This window comes from Dunckerocampus dactyliophorus, chromosome 1 (genome assembly GCF_027744805.1).
Source record: "Dunckerocampus dactyliophorus isolate RoL2022-P2 chromosome 1, RoL_Ddac_1.1, whole genome shotgun sequence".
Taxonomy (NCBI): Eukaryota; Metazoa; Chordata; class Actinopteri; order Syngnathiformes; family Syngnathidae; genus Dunckerocampus; species Dunckerocampus dactyliophorus.
The window spans coordinates 40,547,278-40,565,974 of NC_072819.1; the positions used below are offsets into that span (position 1 = coordinate 40,547,278).

At 40.2% G+C, this 18,697-nt stretch overlaps 1 protein-coding gene and 1 long non-coding RNA gene across 2 annotated transcripts in view; one reads left to right on the forward strand and one right to left on the reverse strand.

The window, feature by feature from the left end:
- Window positions 1–3,092: 3,092 nt before the first annotated feature.
- On the reverse strand, window positions 3,093–8,347 carry LOC129180780 (uncharacterized). The gene is made up of 3 exons (XR_008570308.1): window positions 7,054–8,347; window positions 6,169–6,299; window positions 3,093–3,190 (listed from the first exon to the last, which is right to left on the reverse strand). It is a non-coding gene; the product is annotated as an uncharacterized LOC129180780 (long non-coding RNA).
- A 260-nt stretch (window positions 8,348–8,607) lies between these two features.
- Window positions 8,608–18,697, forward strand: part of LOC129191450 (chemokine-like protein TAFA-1) — a 59,679-nt gene continuing 49,589 nt past the window's right edge. The window contains exon 1 of the mRNA XM_054794837.1: window positions 8,608–8,618. The gene's annotated coding sequence lies outside the window, so the exon portion shown is untranslated. The remainder of the gene's footprint in view (window positions 8,619–18,697) is intronic.

An 18,697-nucleotide genomic window follows, 5' to 3' on the forward strand; every position in this document is an offset into this window, starting at 1 on the left:
CTGTCTCATAATAAGCAGGCTAGCAGCTAGTGTTGATGCCACAAAGTTTTTATTTTTCAACAACATACCCACCTTCAAGTGAAGCACCAGCCTACTCTTGTTTCGAATTTGTCTTTCTTTTACTCGCGATTCATATTGCTGTTTGGAGGCCACCTCTGTTTACACCATCTTGGTGCATTTGAATGCTGATTGGTCAGCCGCTGCGTGTCAGTCGTTGCTGCAACGGGCACGGTGTCAGATTACACATCTCTTTTTTTCGCCTGTCTCAGGCTGACTTGGCACCTTACGGCAGCGAGGCACATCCTTTCCGCATTTGCCGAGAATGCACCCCCTTGCACCAAACAGACCACCAAATGGATTGTGGGCCCAAGACGTGTTCTTTGTTTAGGGAGGGGTGGCTCTGCTTTTAGGGGTCCTCAAGCACATCCAAATAGCATCTCAGCAGATAAAAAATGCAACCGGTGATAGTAGTAATTATTCTGTCTTTTATTACTGTTTTCTAGGGGTGTCTTAGAATAGTCAACTATGCGACGATTGGATTCGGAGGAGTCTGATTTGGCTATCGATCTCGCAAACATAGGAGTCAACGTTTTAAAAAATGAATTCCGGGAATATCTGAATGTTCGTCCCTGTTCCCATCGATGCCCAACGCTAACTGTCACCACCACTTCTATGAAGCAGTCATGGCAATTTTTGGTCCCGTTGCGTCCTGCGTGATGCCACGCGATGCAACAGCATGCATCAGCCCTAGCTTCATTACTTCTTCATTTTGCAAGGGACCTTCAGGATATTGATCTATGATCTGAGTTATAAATAAATAGGTTACTTGTTTCAGAACTAAAAGTGTTATCAATCAATGTGCCAGAGAGTATTTTGTTATTTACTAATTGCAATGGAAAGTGTACTTGACATTCTGATTCACCAAGTACCGCACCTAAAAGTTAACTGGGTTCTTGTGTTTTACTAAAACCACCATCATGTAAAGTTTTAGGACTGGTTTAGACTCATAATGCTAGGACTGACCGGTCAGGTCAGCTCCAGTTCAAACTTTCTTCACATTTTGTTTGATTATAGCTGCATACCCTGGAGCATCCGCAGTACAAGATCCATTGGCGAGCCATTCAAGGAAAAACAATGCTATTATTACAAATGTATGCTTAAATGTTCCATCCTTATCATGTCCCTGCAAGGTGCATATTGACTGGACCAAAATTGCTTATGTGAGTGAATCAATAGGTTTGTTTATAAGCTTGGATAACATTATCTGCAGTTCAGATTAACTATGTAAATCGACAGCTTTTGGGGTGAATGATCTTCATTTTTGAATTCATTCCAATCAGTAAGAAAGGTATGATTGAGCTCATTATTGAAAGTCTTTTGAGAATCATGTGTATCAACATGGTTATGTGGATGCAAATGTAACGTCACGTTGCTTGGTGTAAGAGAGGAAGTAAAGTGAGAAAATGAAGACCTTCAATTGGTGGCAGCTCCCTTGAGCTTTATATAATCCCCTCTCAACATCTTGAGCATAATCACTGTGATGAACTGTGACTGATGTCAGTAAATCTGACTTTAATTGGGACCACAGCGATTTAATCCAGGCAGCTATCCTTGTGACGACCGCAGTTGTACTTAGGGTGTTTGAATGTGGCCATTGGCGTGAGCCATCACTCCTCACGTTCACTTTCAACCTCATTTTTGAGCCATGTGTAAAAAGCGGAGTGATACTTAATCCAGTGATTCTCAAACCTTTTCTGTTAGGCTCCCATTAAGAAGGAGAAAATTCTCACAGTGGGCAGTATGACCTCTGTGATCGTGTGACGTTTCTTGGAACATGCAATTCCGTATTCAATCTTGTAGGAAGCTAACTGTGCTTTGTTGGTTTTCAAACGGCTTTCCTTCTTTAGGTATTCACAAAGAGGAATACATTTGCGTCACACAAACGTTTTTCACAAAAAAGTCAGACCTCAATCGATCGGTGTTATTTTCTCGCCGTTCGTATCACTGCAGGGTGCTGCTTGCCTATTTGTTCCACAGTGTTTACATGCGCGAATGCTGCGACGTGAGAGAGTTAAACTGAGAGCTAGGCTGGAGTCGTACTGTCAGAAAAAATATCTACAAAATTAACTTGCAATTATCTGGGCTGTAACGATAGAATGTGTTTGAATCGACATACTGTATATATTCCATTGTTTTCTGTCACGGACATTGCTGTTAGACAACTCTGGCTTTTTTCCATATTTGCTAAAAAGTTGGAACCAAAGTGGCCAGGATGAAACAGCTTTATATGTCTAGTGCACACTTCAGCGATAGGGATTACGTTCCTACACGCCCAAGACAGAGGAAGAAACATATTTTGAAGACTTCTGCTGTTCCAGCAACCCTGGTAAGAAGTAGCTACTAGATAATTAGATGGCGCCTATTGCCACCTTGTTTACAAGCTAACGGTATTATACTCACAACAGGCTATCGAGAATCAGCTCACAACGTTGTGTAGCAAATCAGCAAATGTCATTACCAATGAAACCGCTACATAACATAACATTATATGAGTATCATTATCAGCTATGTGGAAGTGACGTTGTCTCCACGTTTCTATGAGTATGCTCCCAGCCACAATATATACTCCTGATCAAAATCTTAAGACCAGTTGAAAAATTGCAAAAATTTGCATTTTGCACATTTGGATCTTAATGAGGTTTTAAGTACAGTTACAACATGCAAAAGCAAGAAGGCTGAGTGAGACAAAAAACATTTGGAACTTGTAATTTGAACAAAAAAGAAAAAGAAAAAGGTTGTTTATCACCTGATCAAAAGTTTAAGACCACAGGCCGCAGTCAAAATCTGCTCAAAATGTTCATTTTCTGTCAGGCATTCACACTGTCATGCCCTCCTGATGGCTAAAGCTAAGAAACTTTCTCTTTTTGAACGTGGTCGGATTGTCAAGCTGCATAAGCAAGGCCTCTCGCAGCGTGCCATTGCTGCTGAGGTTGGGAGCAGTAAGACAGTCATTCTACATTTTTTGAAAGATCCTGAGCATTATGGAACAAAAAAGGCAAGTGGTAGACCCAAAAAATCACACCTACGCTGAGCCGGAGGATCCGATTGGCTGTCCATCAAGACAGAGGGCGGTCTTCCACACAAATTAAGGCCCTTACTGGTGCCGACTGCAGACAGCATCAGATGGCATCTGCGGGAAAAGAGTTTAAAAAACAAAAAATGAATTCAAAGACCTTGTCTCCTTCAACGCCACAAAACTGCCCGTTCAGACTTTGCCGGGGAGCATCAAACATGGGACATTGAAAGGTGGAAAAAGGTTTTATTCTCTAATGAGAAAAAATGTAACCTTGACGGTCCACATGGCTTCCAACGTTACAAGACAAGAAAGACGTTGGTCATTGTCTTGAAGTAGAAAATTGCACTGCATGTAGTCCGAGGCAGAGATTATTGACATGAGGTGGATGAGCATTATTGGATCTAAAGTAGTCCCTCGCCACATCCCTGTTCGAATTTTGCGTCTTCGCTCTATCACGTTTGTTCAGAAATATACTACGGTAATTAATAAATCATGCTGTTTCGTGGTTGAATTCAGAAGACACAATCAAAGACCTAATAATGTGAAGTACTCTACACTGATCAGTAGGTGTCAGTAATGTTACTGTAATGTTTGGAGAGAGACAGAAGCACCCGACTTGATCTTCGGAACAGCAGGCTTTTATGGCAGGTTTGAACTGTCTCATAACAGGCACAATAATCCTTAATAAAAATCCCTAATAAAAACACAGTCTATTGTTGCGGCCATAATCCATGCCAAATACTCAGTTCCTCTAAGGAACACATTTATAGCAACACATTCAAGCACAAGTCTCATTTATATCTTAAATGGCAAATCGTCCATTATTATGTCTATACACTGGATATAATAGTAGGAGTATTATTTCATGTCTAGAAGGCTCTGATAATGTTAAAAATTGTTTAGATTGTTTATTCTACAACTATGAGAATAATCCGTTTATAAATAAGAAATCCTACTTCGCAAAAATTCACTCATCACTATCAGGACTGGAACCAATTAAGCGTGATAAACGAGGGATTAGGGTACATATTTTTCCCCATGAGCCAACTTTTGCTGTGACTGGACATCCAGCTTCCAGTGTAGGAATACAAATAAGACAGTCTATATGCGGATTCCTTTTAACTTACACAAAAGAGGACGCCCTGAACTTCTACGTCATGAGTAATGCTTGAGAAACAGTCGTATAGACACAGGACTTAATGAGATTATGCTGCCCATAATTAACAATCTGTGAAACACATTCCCCAAAAGCCAGAGCAAAATGCCTTTTTTGTCTGCCGACTATTCAAAAATGTATGAATTATCATCCATAGGCACATTTAGTCCACTTTTCAGCGCTGACAATGCAGAGCCCTTCTGACCAATATCCTTAATCTGCCACTCAAAATACATTTAGGCATTGTTGGAAGAAATGTGCGCCACTGAAAGACTGGGTATGGAGGTTCTGCTGTGCTGCCTATTAGGACCATTGTTTCTTTTTATCTAGCCAATGCAGACAACCACTAAAGCTTGCATGTCTGGAGACGACGGCAGTCTTGTGTTGTACAGGAGGAAGACAGGGATTGTAATCTATCCTTTGAATGCCTCGCTGAATCACAGCGGCATAAACACATTTGGTTGAAAAGTAAATGGCATCCGTTGCCCACAAGGCTGCCCCGTAACACACTCACACGCTGAGCACACGCCAACTAATCTGCGTCAGGTGGCTGATGAAAAGTAACTGGCCTATCCTCTCAGTCTATCCGACACGCTCAAGTGACCAATACGACCTCCTTTAGTTTAATTCTCTCCATTTGGAATGTTCCATCCAAGATCCCTCCCAAACCCTATCTGCAGATGCCTACAATAAGCCCTGCAGTGCCGTACCCTCGGGAATCGACACCCGCGCTTGGGCTGAGAGTGTGAGCATGACAGAGACTGGTCATGCAAGAGGGAGGGGAGCGGAAATAATTATGAGAACAAGTGAAGCGTATCAACTCGTACTCATCTGAAAATGGAGAGCAGGGTAAAACATGATGGCACAACTCAACACGTCTGTACTGTACCTGAGCCACAGCATGGTTCCAATTAGAATCCAAACTAAATAGTAACGCTACCCGCTATGATGAGATAGTGATGATGACTCTGTGGTTACTTAGTTTCACAGCGAAAGATCACCAAGTGTTTTTTTTAATGTCTCTGACTGAAAGGTTCTTCGTTCACTGGCCTTCGTAATAGCGAGTGGACACCACAGTGGGTGAAGAAACTCAAGGTCCTCAGAGGTTGTTGGTGCTTCAAGGGCATCCTCTCCTTAGTCTGGTACTGACATGATGAGGTTGTTGGCTGTCAGAGCTGCTCGGTGAAAGGTGTGTGATTAAATCCCCATTCTTGGAAAGATATAAACCATACAGTGATGTCGATATAATATGGCTTAGCAATAGACGCTATATGTTCTCATAGAAGAAAATAAACACAGATGCCATTGTGTCTTGACGCTTATGTTTCTTTTCTTTTCTTCTTGCAATACCTTCTCCAGTGACAACAGCTTGACAGATGAACTGTCATATCACATCCATGTATTCTACATTCACATGCATGTATTGTCCCATTTACATGAACATATTACCCATACATGCATTCAATGCATGTTAAAAGAGCAAAGTGTACATCCATAACAAGCATGTGGAGGAAAATTGGTAAATTGTGTTTATGTCAAAATTTCATTTATGTAAATTAGAGGTGTCACGAGACACAAGATGATACACAAGATTGTGTTGATGAGAACAAGGTCTCAAACCGGTTAGTACAATTCCATGCAGAACATGAATTAGGCATCTTCCCCGTTCTCTCTTGCCACATCCAATATGGCGGTGACATTGACATTTGATTCGGAACTCAATGCGCCGTCTATGTCAACCGAGAAACTCGCACATGCGTAACAAGTCCACCCACACGACTCACTGAACCCGTGAGCCCACGGCAGGTTCACGAGTCACTTGAGTCACCCGTCACAGAGCGCATGCATGGAAACTCTCACATTGAATTGAATCATGCAAGATAACGCTGCCCAAAATGATCGACTCTATACGATTGCGAAAAAAGTTAAAGCTCACCAAGGGGTCGTGCCTTGGGGTGAGGGTTTTCACTTCCGTTTTCGGGTTATGTGATTGTTGTAGCAATTGGGCTGTTGATAAGTTGGTGTTGTTGTCTTTCTCTCTGCCTGTCGGCCCTTGTGCGCTCCCCCCTGCCAGAAGATCGATGTGGAAAGAGAAGCGCCAAGAATTGTTAATAACAAAACATGATTAAACTGCTAATATGCTATGTGCAACATATATATATACAGTATATATATATATATATATATATATATATATACTGTATATATAGCAAAATAAACTTAACAGTGCATTGCTCCATTCATTAAACTACTAAACAAACATCTTTAACAGTGCAATATTTCTCTAAAGGTTAAACTGCAAAATTTGAATAATATAACTACCGTAATTTCCTGTGTATAACCTCTACTTTTTGTCACGCTTTAGACCCTGAGACTCATACAGTGATGCGGCTAATTCGTGGTGGCGCTCTGGTCTCGCAACATCTCGTGTGCTTCGGAGCAGTCATTTTGTGCTTTGTGCGCGTGCCCTCATCATTAGTGATGTGCAGGCTGGTATCAGCGATACAGACCCGATACCGATATTTGTGCAAATTCACCTAATATGTTGAGTAAATTTGAAAAAGCGATGTATTTCAACTCATAGCATAGCTCATAAAATAAAGTATATAATACATCCGTAATTTATTAATGTATTTTAAACAACTGCATAATATTTAGACAAGGTCTCAATAATTACTTTCCACTGTGTTCCTGTTAATCATATATATTACCTCAGTGACTAAAGTATCCAAATATCGCTATTTTTTTATTTGACTATAAATTTTAAAGGCTAAAGATCTGGTATTGATATTTCAGCATCGATCAGCACATCACTACTCACCATGAAAAACATGTGGAGAGGTGCATGTGATGCGGCTTTCACGTTGATGGTGATCAATCTAGCGGCTTTTGCTCGGGTCTGCAGATGGATCTTGGCATGTCAGGGGGTTCACTGTCACCGGCAGGTTTCAGGGGGCTGGACTGTTGCGTGTTGGAGAGGACAGTATGGGTTCGGGGGCTGATTTGCCTCAGGGCGGGGGTGACGCTGGTAGCGACAACAAAAGAAGGAGAGAGACTGGCGGTGTGTGTGCTGAGGGAATTGTGGGGCTGTTTGGTTCCAACACTTGAAGAGGACGACTTTAGTGGTTTTAGTTGCCAGGAGAAGGGCGAGGACAGCGATGAAGGACTTTTCTGATGGGCTGCTGTTTAACTAGTCGTTTTACACGCACTGTTTAGCACTGTTTAGCAATGTTTAGAAAAAACATTTGTTTAATTAAAAGTTTAAAAAATCTGTCTGTGTAACATCTTTCTGTGTGCTAGTATCCCATGTTATGACGTGGACACCTTATAGCAACTTATAGATTTTTCTTTAAATTTAGTAGGTGCGACTTAAATATGGGTGTGCTGTATAGTCAGGAAATTAAAGTAGGTAAAAAATGTTTAGCAAAATTAACTTTTTTACTGTACTATATGAAGCCTCTTCTTGGCAGCCGATGTGTAGGCACCAACTAACTAGAGCAGATTCGGACCAATTATTGTTAGGACTGTGTTTAACGAGCCATGCAAGCCCAAGGACTTTGGCTGCATTGTGTGAGGATATGACAAAAAAAAATACTGCAATGGTCTCAAAATGGTTGCCTGACAACTGTAAGGAGATGGCTAAAGTCTGATGTGCTATTGTGGCCAGGCTGAATGCCCTTCGAGTGATCTAACCCATTTAGGTTCAATTAATCGGGACAAAGGCATTGAAAATAATGTAGAAAAATCACAGTGCGCAAAACAATTATCAGCGGCAGAGTCCATACGCGCTTCAATATCCACTACCTTTCCAGCCCAAGTAAGAGTACCTTGTAATTGAAGTCTGCCAGTCAGAGAGTCCAAAGAGGTGTAGCCGCTTACAAGGGTGCCCACTGAAGATGGAACTAAACCCCGAAGTCAAACAGGACACTGAGAGATGATATGTCACCTTTGGCCGCAGTATAACCATCGGAGACTTTGACATCAGCTCATCTCCCCAACAGTGAGTCCAGTCCTCTAAACTGCCTAGGATCCTCCTGAGGGTACTGCAAAGAGCCACCTCGTCTCAGCGGCTCTTCACCGCCATGATCCGGAAATTAATTAATTAAACGGATGAATCGTTCTGAGGTCAGTAGTCGGCATGTGCCCTGATGGAATGATCAAAACCTCTACAGAGCTCCAATGAAAAAATCATTGAGGGACTCCTTAATTTCAAGAAAAAAAGGCAGTCAACAATGGTGAACAAACCGTAGTGGAGGGGTGAACATATGTCACTGGAGGGGTGACATATGTTGCTGGTCGCTGGCCACACGTGAAACGAAGGGCTTGGCGGAGCTACAACACTCGCTGAGTAGATGGAAGAGCGGAGACCGAAAGAAACATATACATGTAAGTAATTCCGCATAATTATTGAGTTTCACAGTAACGTCACTCATGGTTTATTATATATTCATTTGCTACTCCATGTAAAAATTTGCAATGTTTTTTTGAATTGTTACCTTCCGCGAGTTAGAACTAGCCAGCTAACACCGATATCTGACTTCACTGCAATCTACTGCAGTTGATAAATGATTAGACAATGATTAGATAGCGACCACATTAGCCTGTTCATTGTATGTTGTATTTTTAAATAAATTGCACGCTAGCGAGGGGAATCTACATTACTGAAGTGGCTGAGAGAGTGCCATGTTTATGTCCGACTAAAGCGCCCCCTTTCTCGGCCATGGTGGCCATATACTCCCGAGCTCTGTGGCAGCGCGGAGGCTGCTCGGATGTACCTGGCCCGCCCATGGCAGGTGGCTACCCCGCTCCAGAGTGCACAGTGACGTCGGCGTTTTCTTATCTAATCATTCAACGCAGCACATCGTAGTGAAGTCTGTTTGCTGTGAATCATAGCCACCCTAGTCCACCAACATTTCTCATGGTGAGATATGTTTATTGTATTCAGCTTACAGTATGGATGGTCAGGAAGTGAGCTAAATAAAAGATGTACACCACATTATCAAACTTTATTCAACTTCTGGAATCTACCGTTGCCCCATTTTTATTTATTTTTTACCATCACTCTATATTTTCACCGCACTATTGCGATACTACTATTACTATTATTACTGTATTTACAATGAGTTAATAGCTGTAGGAAGGACTAAGGGGTAAAATTGGGATTCAGCCAAAGTTTCTGCTCATGATTACTTAAAAGCTTTCCCTGAGAGAAAAGTGCGAAAAAAAGTGACTCTGAATCTTCGGGGTCCATATTAATTTGGCGATCGCACGACGGAGCACCGGAGGGAAGTAAAGATCCTTTTAATGAGTTTTGTTTGGCCACTTATTAAAACGTTATGACACTTGATCTACAGGACACGTGTAGACATTGAATGCAAAATAAACTGAAATCACAAACAATATCCTCTGTTCCCAATTATTGCGTCGGGGTCCTTTTATTCCCGATCGGTGTCAGTGTACTATTGTTGGATTTGTCCCTTCACACACACAAGCATTTTGCAGTTCCAGGGTTCAATATCAGTAGTTCAGTTTGGCTCACCACCCAATTCACACTGGGACATCTGGGAATCTTCATATCTGGAACCCTTGGATCTTCTTTTATATGTTTAGACAAAAAAAACCCCTTTCCTATTGGCAGGTCAGACGAGATCTCAGTGCCAATGTTCAGTTTAAAATGTTACCCCTTAACCAATTAACCAAAGCAATTAATAACACCATGGTCCATTGATAAACTTAAATCATGTGCTCAAAAGATTTAATTGTACAACAAAAATATATATTTCAAGTTCAAGTGTTCATTTGAGGTTGTATAAACTATATATAAATTTATTCCAAGTGCTTTTTATAATTGCCTTCAAGTATTCAATAGACTATGGTTACATGAATAAACATTTGCGAGAAGTTACAGTTATTGTGGATTACATGAACAACTAACAAAAGAAAAATAAAACAAAATCACTCTTTTGCATTGATAGTGACTTAGAAGCATTAAGGCTCAGCGTCCTTAGTTTGCTCTCATTGCATTGCTAACGATGAGAGACTGCATTAAATATTAACTTCTTAATCACCACAACAAAAAATAAAATCAATATCAGCTGCCTAACAGAGTTTCTTTCATCCATCGATCAGCACGTGACAAATAATTAGAAACAGGAAGTAGTCATAGAATGTGACATCATGGGCTGGTCACTTCATGGCAGTTTTGTGAAACACAACGCTGGCTGTGAGCAAAAGTTTGTTTTTCCTTTCTTTGTTTGAAATACTTTAACAAAATGTATGAATGCAAATGTGGACGTTTATTTAACTCAAACTAAATCTTATTCACTCCAGATGTTATTTTTAGACTAACAATTTCAATTGTTTTCAATGCGTACAGATCAAATTGAATTTTTCAAAACAAAATGAACTGCTTCAAAGTGTTTTTAGTGTTCTTTTACTAATTAGAGTGAATCATTTACAATGGAAATAAGAGCACCAAAGAGATGTCATTTTAGAACTACACATTTTAGAGCTACACATACTACAGTCGCCTCTCCCAGCTTCCCTGTGTTTGGGTTCACTTGCCATGCCACCACATCCGAACCTGTAAGCATGTACACTCCTGATCAAAATGTTAAGACCAGCTGCAATTTTGTAAAAACAAACATTTCGCACTGTTGGATCTTAAGGAGGTTCTTAGTAGAGCTTCAAATTGCAAAGAGAAGAAATGGGAGCGATACAAAACAAATGTTAGGCAAGTTATTGTAAACAACCATTAAACTGAAATAGGTAGTTCATTAGCTGATCAAATGTTTAAGACCACAGCCTTTAAAAGCCAAAATCTTGGCAAAAATGTGGATTCAATGTCATTTTCTGCCAGGTATGAACTCTATATGCAAAGCTTTCTCTCTCTAAACGCAGTCAGATTGTTGAGCTGGTAAAGCAAGGCCTCTTGCAGCGCAACATAGCTGCTGGGGTTGGATGCAGCAAGACAGTCATTTTAAACTTTAATCCTGAGGGTTATGGAACAAAAGTAGACCCAAAAAAAAGGGTCCAATTGGCCGTCCGTGAAGTCACGGGCCAATCCTTGAACCAAATGAAGGTTGTTACTGGTGCCGAGTGCAGTCCTATAACCATCAGATGGCATTTGCGAGAGAAGGCTTTTAAGAACACAACACGTCTTCAAAGAATAGAAAGGAAACGAGAAATGGAAAGGGAACTTTACAAAAATGGACATCAGTTACAGGCAATGGATGCACTCCGTGAAGCCATCTTCACCACCCGGAGCAACATTCCCACCAGCCTCCTGGAAACACTGGCATCAAGCATGCCCAGACCAATTTTTGAGGTGATTAACAAAAATGGCGCAGTCTTTTTTTGAACATTTCATTTTTATTTAAGGAGAGTTTCAGGTTTTATTTTTTAGCTATGGTCTTAATCATCTGATCAGCTGACGAATAGCCTATTTCATTTTAATGGTTGTCTGCAATAAAATGCTTTCTCAATTTTTTCTCACTCCCATTTCTTCTTTTTGCATTTGCAAGCTCTTCTTAGAACCTCCATAAGATCCAACAGGGCAAAATGTCAATTCTTGCAGTTTTTCAACTGTTGGTAAAATTTTGAACAGGAGTGCATTGCGATTATACAGGTACATCCCTGATGAAGTTCATTTATTCCAGGAGTTCAGTATTACATGTTTATATTCTATAGATTCACTACACACAGAGTAACATTTCAAGAGTCTATTTCTTATTGTATTAATCATTTTTTTACTGGTCAGGAGTGTATTATAGAAAAATTAGTAAAAGTACTTTGCTTTCAATTATGGTTACCTTGTGTGATATTCTGTGTATTTCCATTAGAGATATCGGCTGATATTGGCATAAAAATGAGACTGAGCGTTCAAAATTGGTCCATATCGATATCGTTTTTTCTGCTGATAATGACATCGGTGCGCAAGTGATGATGTTGTGCTCCACACAGCGACAAGATTGCTAGCTCAGTATGTCTACGGTCTGGAATTATGTCCATATTGGAGGGCGGGAGAGTAAGGTGTCTTCGTTGAATACAATATTACAGCTCAGGTAGAATCACTCAGAGCCACATGCAAACGGCACAAGTGATCAGCACTTATAAGAATGTGTGTGCCACATACAAATGTGCAGCTTTCCAAATTGCATCGTTGCGACTATTATTTAATTGGATTCTTATTTGATGAATTTATTAAGATTAACACAGGCGTGTGGTCTGGGGGGCATTTATGGCACGCGGCTATTTTTTTGTTGGTCCCGTGGAACATTCTAAAAATACAATTAAAAAAGAAAACACACAAAAAAAACCCAGCAAAAATGGAAAAAATAGCAGCAATTTCAAGAGCATAAAAACAAAATATTAGGAGAATAAAGTCATGATATTAGCGGGAAAAATAACAAAATAAAAAAAAAGTTGTATTATTATATAGAGAACCAAACAAAAGTGATAATATTACAATAAGTCAAAATATTATGAGAATATACAGTATTACAAGAAAAAATGTCCAACAATAAAGTTAAAATAATTATTTTAAAAAAAAAAGGAAAAAGAAGCAAAAAAGTTTCATCTAAGGAGAAAAAGTTCATACTAATAATACGCTTTGTCACTGATAACACAAAGCTGAGATGCAGGCTGTTTTTTTTTTTAAATGTCAAAAACATCTCAGCATATCTACATGGGTTGGTTTAAAACTGTAACAATAACCCCTGCACCTGTCTTACTTATTGATAGTAGGAGAATGTGTTATTTGACTTACATTGTATATTGCAGTATTTGTCATATTTTACACTTATATTTATTATATATTTACAGTTGCATCAGAGTAAAAAAAATACATAATATGTTCATTATGTAGTTTATTAGCTTGAGGGGAGAGATGCTGAGGTATCAGTCGATATTGCTGTCGGTAATAAGAAAACCAATATGGAGCATGTCTACTTTTCATTATTAAGGTAGTAATAATTTGGATAACTGAGCCTTTTTGCCAAAATAATTATTTTTGCAGGTTTGACATCATCAAGCATGTGGCACATTTCTGTCTCAAAAGCAGACCACTTAATTAAATATGCTATGGAACTTCTTTTAAAAATCACTTCAGTCGTATAGTCATATAATTTTCCTGCCAAGTTGGACAAACGGTCACATTTCAAAGCCTCAAAGTGCATTAAGTCATCATGTCTCCAGTCTAATGTCAGAATAAGAAATGCCTTTTTTTGCCGAGCAGGAAAGGAACTCGAACATTCACTTGGATAGAGCTGCACAAAGCTGTGCATCCCCCTGATACAGGGGGTGTGCATCATCACCTGCAGCAGCTCGTGAAACACAGAATGACAAACAACATAAGTCACCAAGTGACTCCTGCGCAGCCAATCAGCTTTAATTTATTGTAATGTATTCATAAGGTCGTTCAGTGGTGATGGATTGGCTGAGACTCAGAAAGTGGGAGGCAAATAAACACATTCATTGAGTCTTTACTGAGGAGCTTCAGACATCTTTTTTTTTCAAGATAAAAATCATATACAGTCATACAAAAAAAGTCACATTATATTTTGTGGTTCTTTATATTCCAAAGAATTCAAACGATGTTGAACAGTGATCGTTTACAATTAATATCAGCCTTTTGTGTGATTTTGTGTGAATTAAACTACATACAGAAACGGTCAGGCAGGCAAACATAAACAAAAGCCCTAAATGCACTCTCACCACAGCAGCATGAAGTGTGTGATTGCAAGCGCAGGCTGCGTTACACAATAGCCCGTTTCAAAAAGCAGGCCCTCTCAGCTGTCTAAATAGGATGATTGCCGCTGGCCTGAAGGGTCCTTCAGCGGCGGGTGCTTTGGAGGGAAGAGGCAGGACGTGTGGGAGGCGTCATATAAAACACAGTTGATGAACTTGTCTATATACTGTAAGTGTGTAGAGTATGTGTGGTTGCTTTCATGGAAGACCGTGCAGATTTTCATCTTCCTTGCACCTTAAATAGCAGCAGCAGACGTTAACAGCCAGGTGAAAGACAGAGTCACAGGAGGGCAGCCATTGTTGCAAGAGGCTCATCCTTATTATCCCTTAACAACATAATGATGTCATTATCTCCCTGTGAAACTGCTGCATATATGGCTAATAGCAACCATCTTACAGCAGACAATATATCATTGGCAACATAATTCTCCCACGGCCAACGGAACTGTTGTAACCATGTGATAATCTATAGATCACTGCATGCACTACAATATTCCGCAGACTTTCACTGTGCTAACAAACTCATCTCTGTTTGTATGACTTCACGTTTCCATGTCCTGCCTACATTATGAAAATGAGAAACCACTCCTGTCCCTTGTGGCTGACACAGGCACACTCGCTGTGTGGTAGTGTGCTCGTCTCAGCCTGCATCTGTCCCATCTTATACCATTTTCTACGTCTCATCAACCCGCGTGTGAACCCAACTCATGCAAACTTGCTCGTGACACCCAATTTAGGAAGGCAATTTTCTCTCCTTTAAAAGTAAAATTCAGCAGGGTGGTAGCAGAGCCATCAAGTTTAGCAGTCTGTTTGGAAACATACATGCTTGTCATAACGTGAACGCTCCCATAAAAAGGAGCAAAATACGGTAGGGAAAACTAAGCAGACGTACACATACTGTATGTGTCTTTGTGTGAGATGAATTATGGCCCTGGCATGCAAGAGATGATCGGTCTATAGACTATCAATAATGTATCATCTAGTAAGAGAAATGATAGGCACTCAGCTGGTACGCTCTCTTCAGAAGCAAGCCATAAATTTGCAGGGCAATAATAATGACTCTTCTCAGGGAAATAAAGGCCACCCTCTTCCAGCACCCCTCTGTAGTCATAAACCTGACTCACTCTTCCATCGGCGGGAAGAAAAATGTTTCCTCTCTCAGCACCCAGGAGTTGTACACAGGGGGTATTTGAATCAGCCAACTTGATATGCAACCAGACCTCTTTACAGGGGGAAAAATACAATTTCAGTTTTCCTATTAGCTATTCTCACATCCCGCCCATGGAGGCAAGCAAAGTTCTCTCCAATAATTTGTTTCCATTGACCATCAAATTCAACTCTGCGGTTGCTTTTTATTACGAGACGATCCTTGTGAGGCAGCTGGAATGGAGAAAATACAAGTATACTGTATATTCCACCAAAGATGCGAAAAGATACAATCGTGGCCCTTCACAATAATTTGTGGACCGATCAGCATCCATCCATACAAAGAGGTGGCAGATATGGGCTGCTATTGAAACGTGGCCATAAGCTTGTAAACAATGCTGGCCGCCAAGCATGGATGTCAATATCATTACAGTTTTATTAGAACTGGGCAGCATTCATTTAGGGTGACCATATTTTGATTAGAGACACTCCAAGTTTACTCAAAGATGCCTTATTATGTCACTACATTGAAAGTATGCCGTCTCTGTATGGGTAGAAAATGTATATATTACAAAATACCAGAGGTGTGGACTCGAGTCACGCAACGTGGACACGAGTCAGACTCGAGTCACAATTTTCATGAATTTGGACTCGAGTTGACAATATCATCAAAGAGTTGCAACTCAACTTAGACTTTGACATCAATGACTCGAGTCTTGACTTGGACTTTAGTCTGATGACTTGAAAATGCTTGAGATTTCCAGCGAATGTGTTGAGTAAAATGTATTAGCGTCCAATCAGGTTTAAGAACAAACAACAAACGTGTGGATTACATTACTGTGCACTGACTCAATCCTGAATGCTGTGTCAGCACACGCTGTCTTGTCACACTTACTGTATTTTTGTCACTGGTCTTTTATTTGAAAACAATGCATTTGTGGTATTTGTCAAATTTAATAGACTGTTACATTGTCAACTACCACATTCAAATGGGCAAAAACACTAAACAGTGCTTATTACTGGTCACTCGAAATTTTAAGCCTATGATTTCGGCCTTGACTTGACCTGTCTTGACCTGAATTTAGACATGACTTGGAATTGCACATCTACTGTATATGTGAGACTTGAATTGACTTGAGATTAAAGACTTTAAACTTACTTGAGACTTGCAAAACACTGACTTGCTCCAACCTATTCAAAATACTATCTATAACCAAAAACACAAATTCCAAAGGAACAACGTTCAAAAATTGGCACAAAAATAATTCCAAGAACAAAACAACACAGGGACCTGAGAATCTGAATTGCCGTCATTCACAATGTCCCCAATTCTTACGAGACTTCAACTCGGCAAGCGCCAGACAATTAACTCCATGCATGTTTTGCCTTTTCTTTGGCTTTTTGACAACGCTTACAGTATTCAAAAAGATGCCCAGCTGCCTCCCAGGGATTATGTCACATGCAGCAGAGTGCCCAGATATCAGGCGATTTAATGTCCCGATGAAAAACAATGAAAGCCAACATTTTCATCAAAAAACAACAGCCAGGACAGGATGTGAAAACATGACATGTCGTGGGACATGTCCTGACTGTGAGACCTAAATGCTAACCACTCGGACACTGCGCAGCCCGAATCATTCATTATAGTAATCAATAGCAATCATAGTAAATCTGTGCTGCTATGTTGTACGGTACGCTCGTTTCATGAATATAGAATGGTCAGCTACCTTGAGAAGATATCATAAAATGGTTTCTTAAATGTGAGGGGTGTACTCTGTGAAGTACTGTGCACTAGTATGACATATAAAATGTTAAAATGTTACTTTGAAAGATTACCACCTGGTACCGACATAAATAATCAGTTTAGGAGGCCTTTGTGGTTCTTTTTTCACCTCTCCTAATGTAATCTGTAGTTTTTAGTACAACTGTGTTCCCTGCTTTTGTTTTTTTTTTTTTTTATCTGCTTCTCTCTTCCTGGCTTTGTTTTCTTATCAGACTTCTTGGCTCTGAGTCAAGTCTTTAGTTTCAGCTCAGGAGTTTTTCAGAATCTCTGATCTTCCCAAATCTGTTACAAGAGCCACTGTTCTTAATCGGGAGCCAAGATGAAAGAATAGTTTTATATTTGCTTTGTTGCAAACAATGGCAACCATCTTTTTTTATTTTATTTAAAGGTACTGTATATTTGATAAATATATTTGTTTAGACACGCATAATCTATAATTGTTAAATCCATAGAAACGATACAACTCCAAGTCATATTATGGACTGTATGTGTTAGACTAATTTCTGCTTAGTATAGTACTTTACTTTTACTATCGAGACCAAATTTAAGGCACACTCACTCCATATATTCATTGGATTTTTTAGGCTCTATTGGACAAGAACATTTTCCACAATTCAAGTGAAAGCCCATTTTATTGCATTGTCTGCTTTTTGTTTCGTTTTTTTTTCCCCCCATCCAGCCATCAAATGTCACATTTTTCTCTATAGATTTCATTACCTCTTGGGGCGGGTTACAGCTGACCTCTGCCGCTGTGTTTCCTCCAGCTGTTCAAGTCACACTCGGGCAGCAGTGGCCCAGAACAAATGCTCGATGATGGAGCGTGCCAGGGTTGGTGTCCATAATCAACTCTTGCAAGCTGCCTTTAGAGTGCAAACAGCAGGTATCAAGCAGTTTAGGCTCCATTTCTTGAGTGCTTTCCACAAAAAGGTTGCACGAGACACTCTGACCTTGTCAGGAACGACTGGCTGAGATTTCGACCAAATCCCTCTCTGACGGCAGAGAAAGATTTGACATCATGTCATATAATATAAATGATTTCTTCCTGAATTATGTTTCTCTGAGAGCCACCTTTTCAGACCCCGCTCTTTTATATTCTGCCCTTGTATGAGTGTCAGTTTAGGAGGGTGAGAATTTCTGCGAATTACACCAGTTTTCTGGCTCAATATGTAGCAGATGAAGACAGCATGCTTGCGACATATTCCAGCCTCAACTCAAATATTCTGCTGTGCACGTCTGACACATAGCGCATGGTGGTTCCAAAAACGAATGATTATGTTCATGTCACTCCGATGCTGATGTAAACATTTGAAGGGCAAATATGGTTTCATCTCTGGGAATGAATGCGGCCGTCAGAGAAGAAATGGAACATCGAATTACGGGAGCCAGCATAATTGCTGGCATTATCATGTGATGTTTGTGATAGAGCCAACGTGTCTTCGGTGGCATCGTCTCAACCCCATGCAGAATGAAGGCCACTGAAATGACTGATTGTGTCTCGGCAGATTTCCTCCCTTTTGAAAATCCTTCAAAAGGCACCGTTATCTCTATGCATGATGTATCCTTATCGGGAATACAAGAAATGCACATCATGCTTGGGATCCTCCATTGCAAATACTAACCCAGATAACTGCCAATGACATTCTTAGCCGGGGATAAACGCCTTCTATTGTATTCATGTCTCTCACCTGGCTGCCAATAGAGAGTTTAACAGTAGCAGCTCTCAGGAGGCATTGGGATACTTACCGGGATGGAACGGCCAAGCCCAGAGCCAGAAGGTAAAAGCATCTGC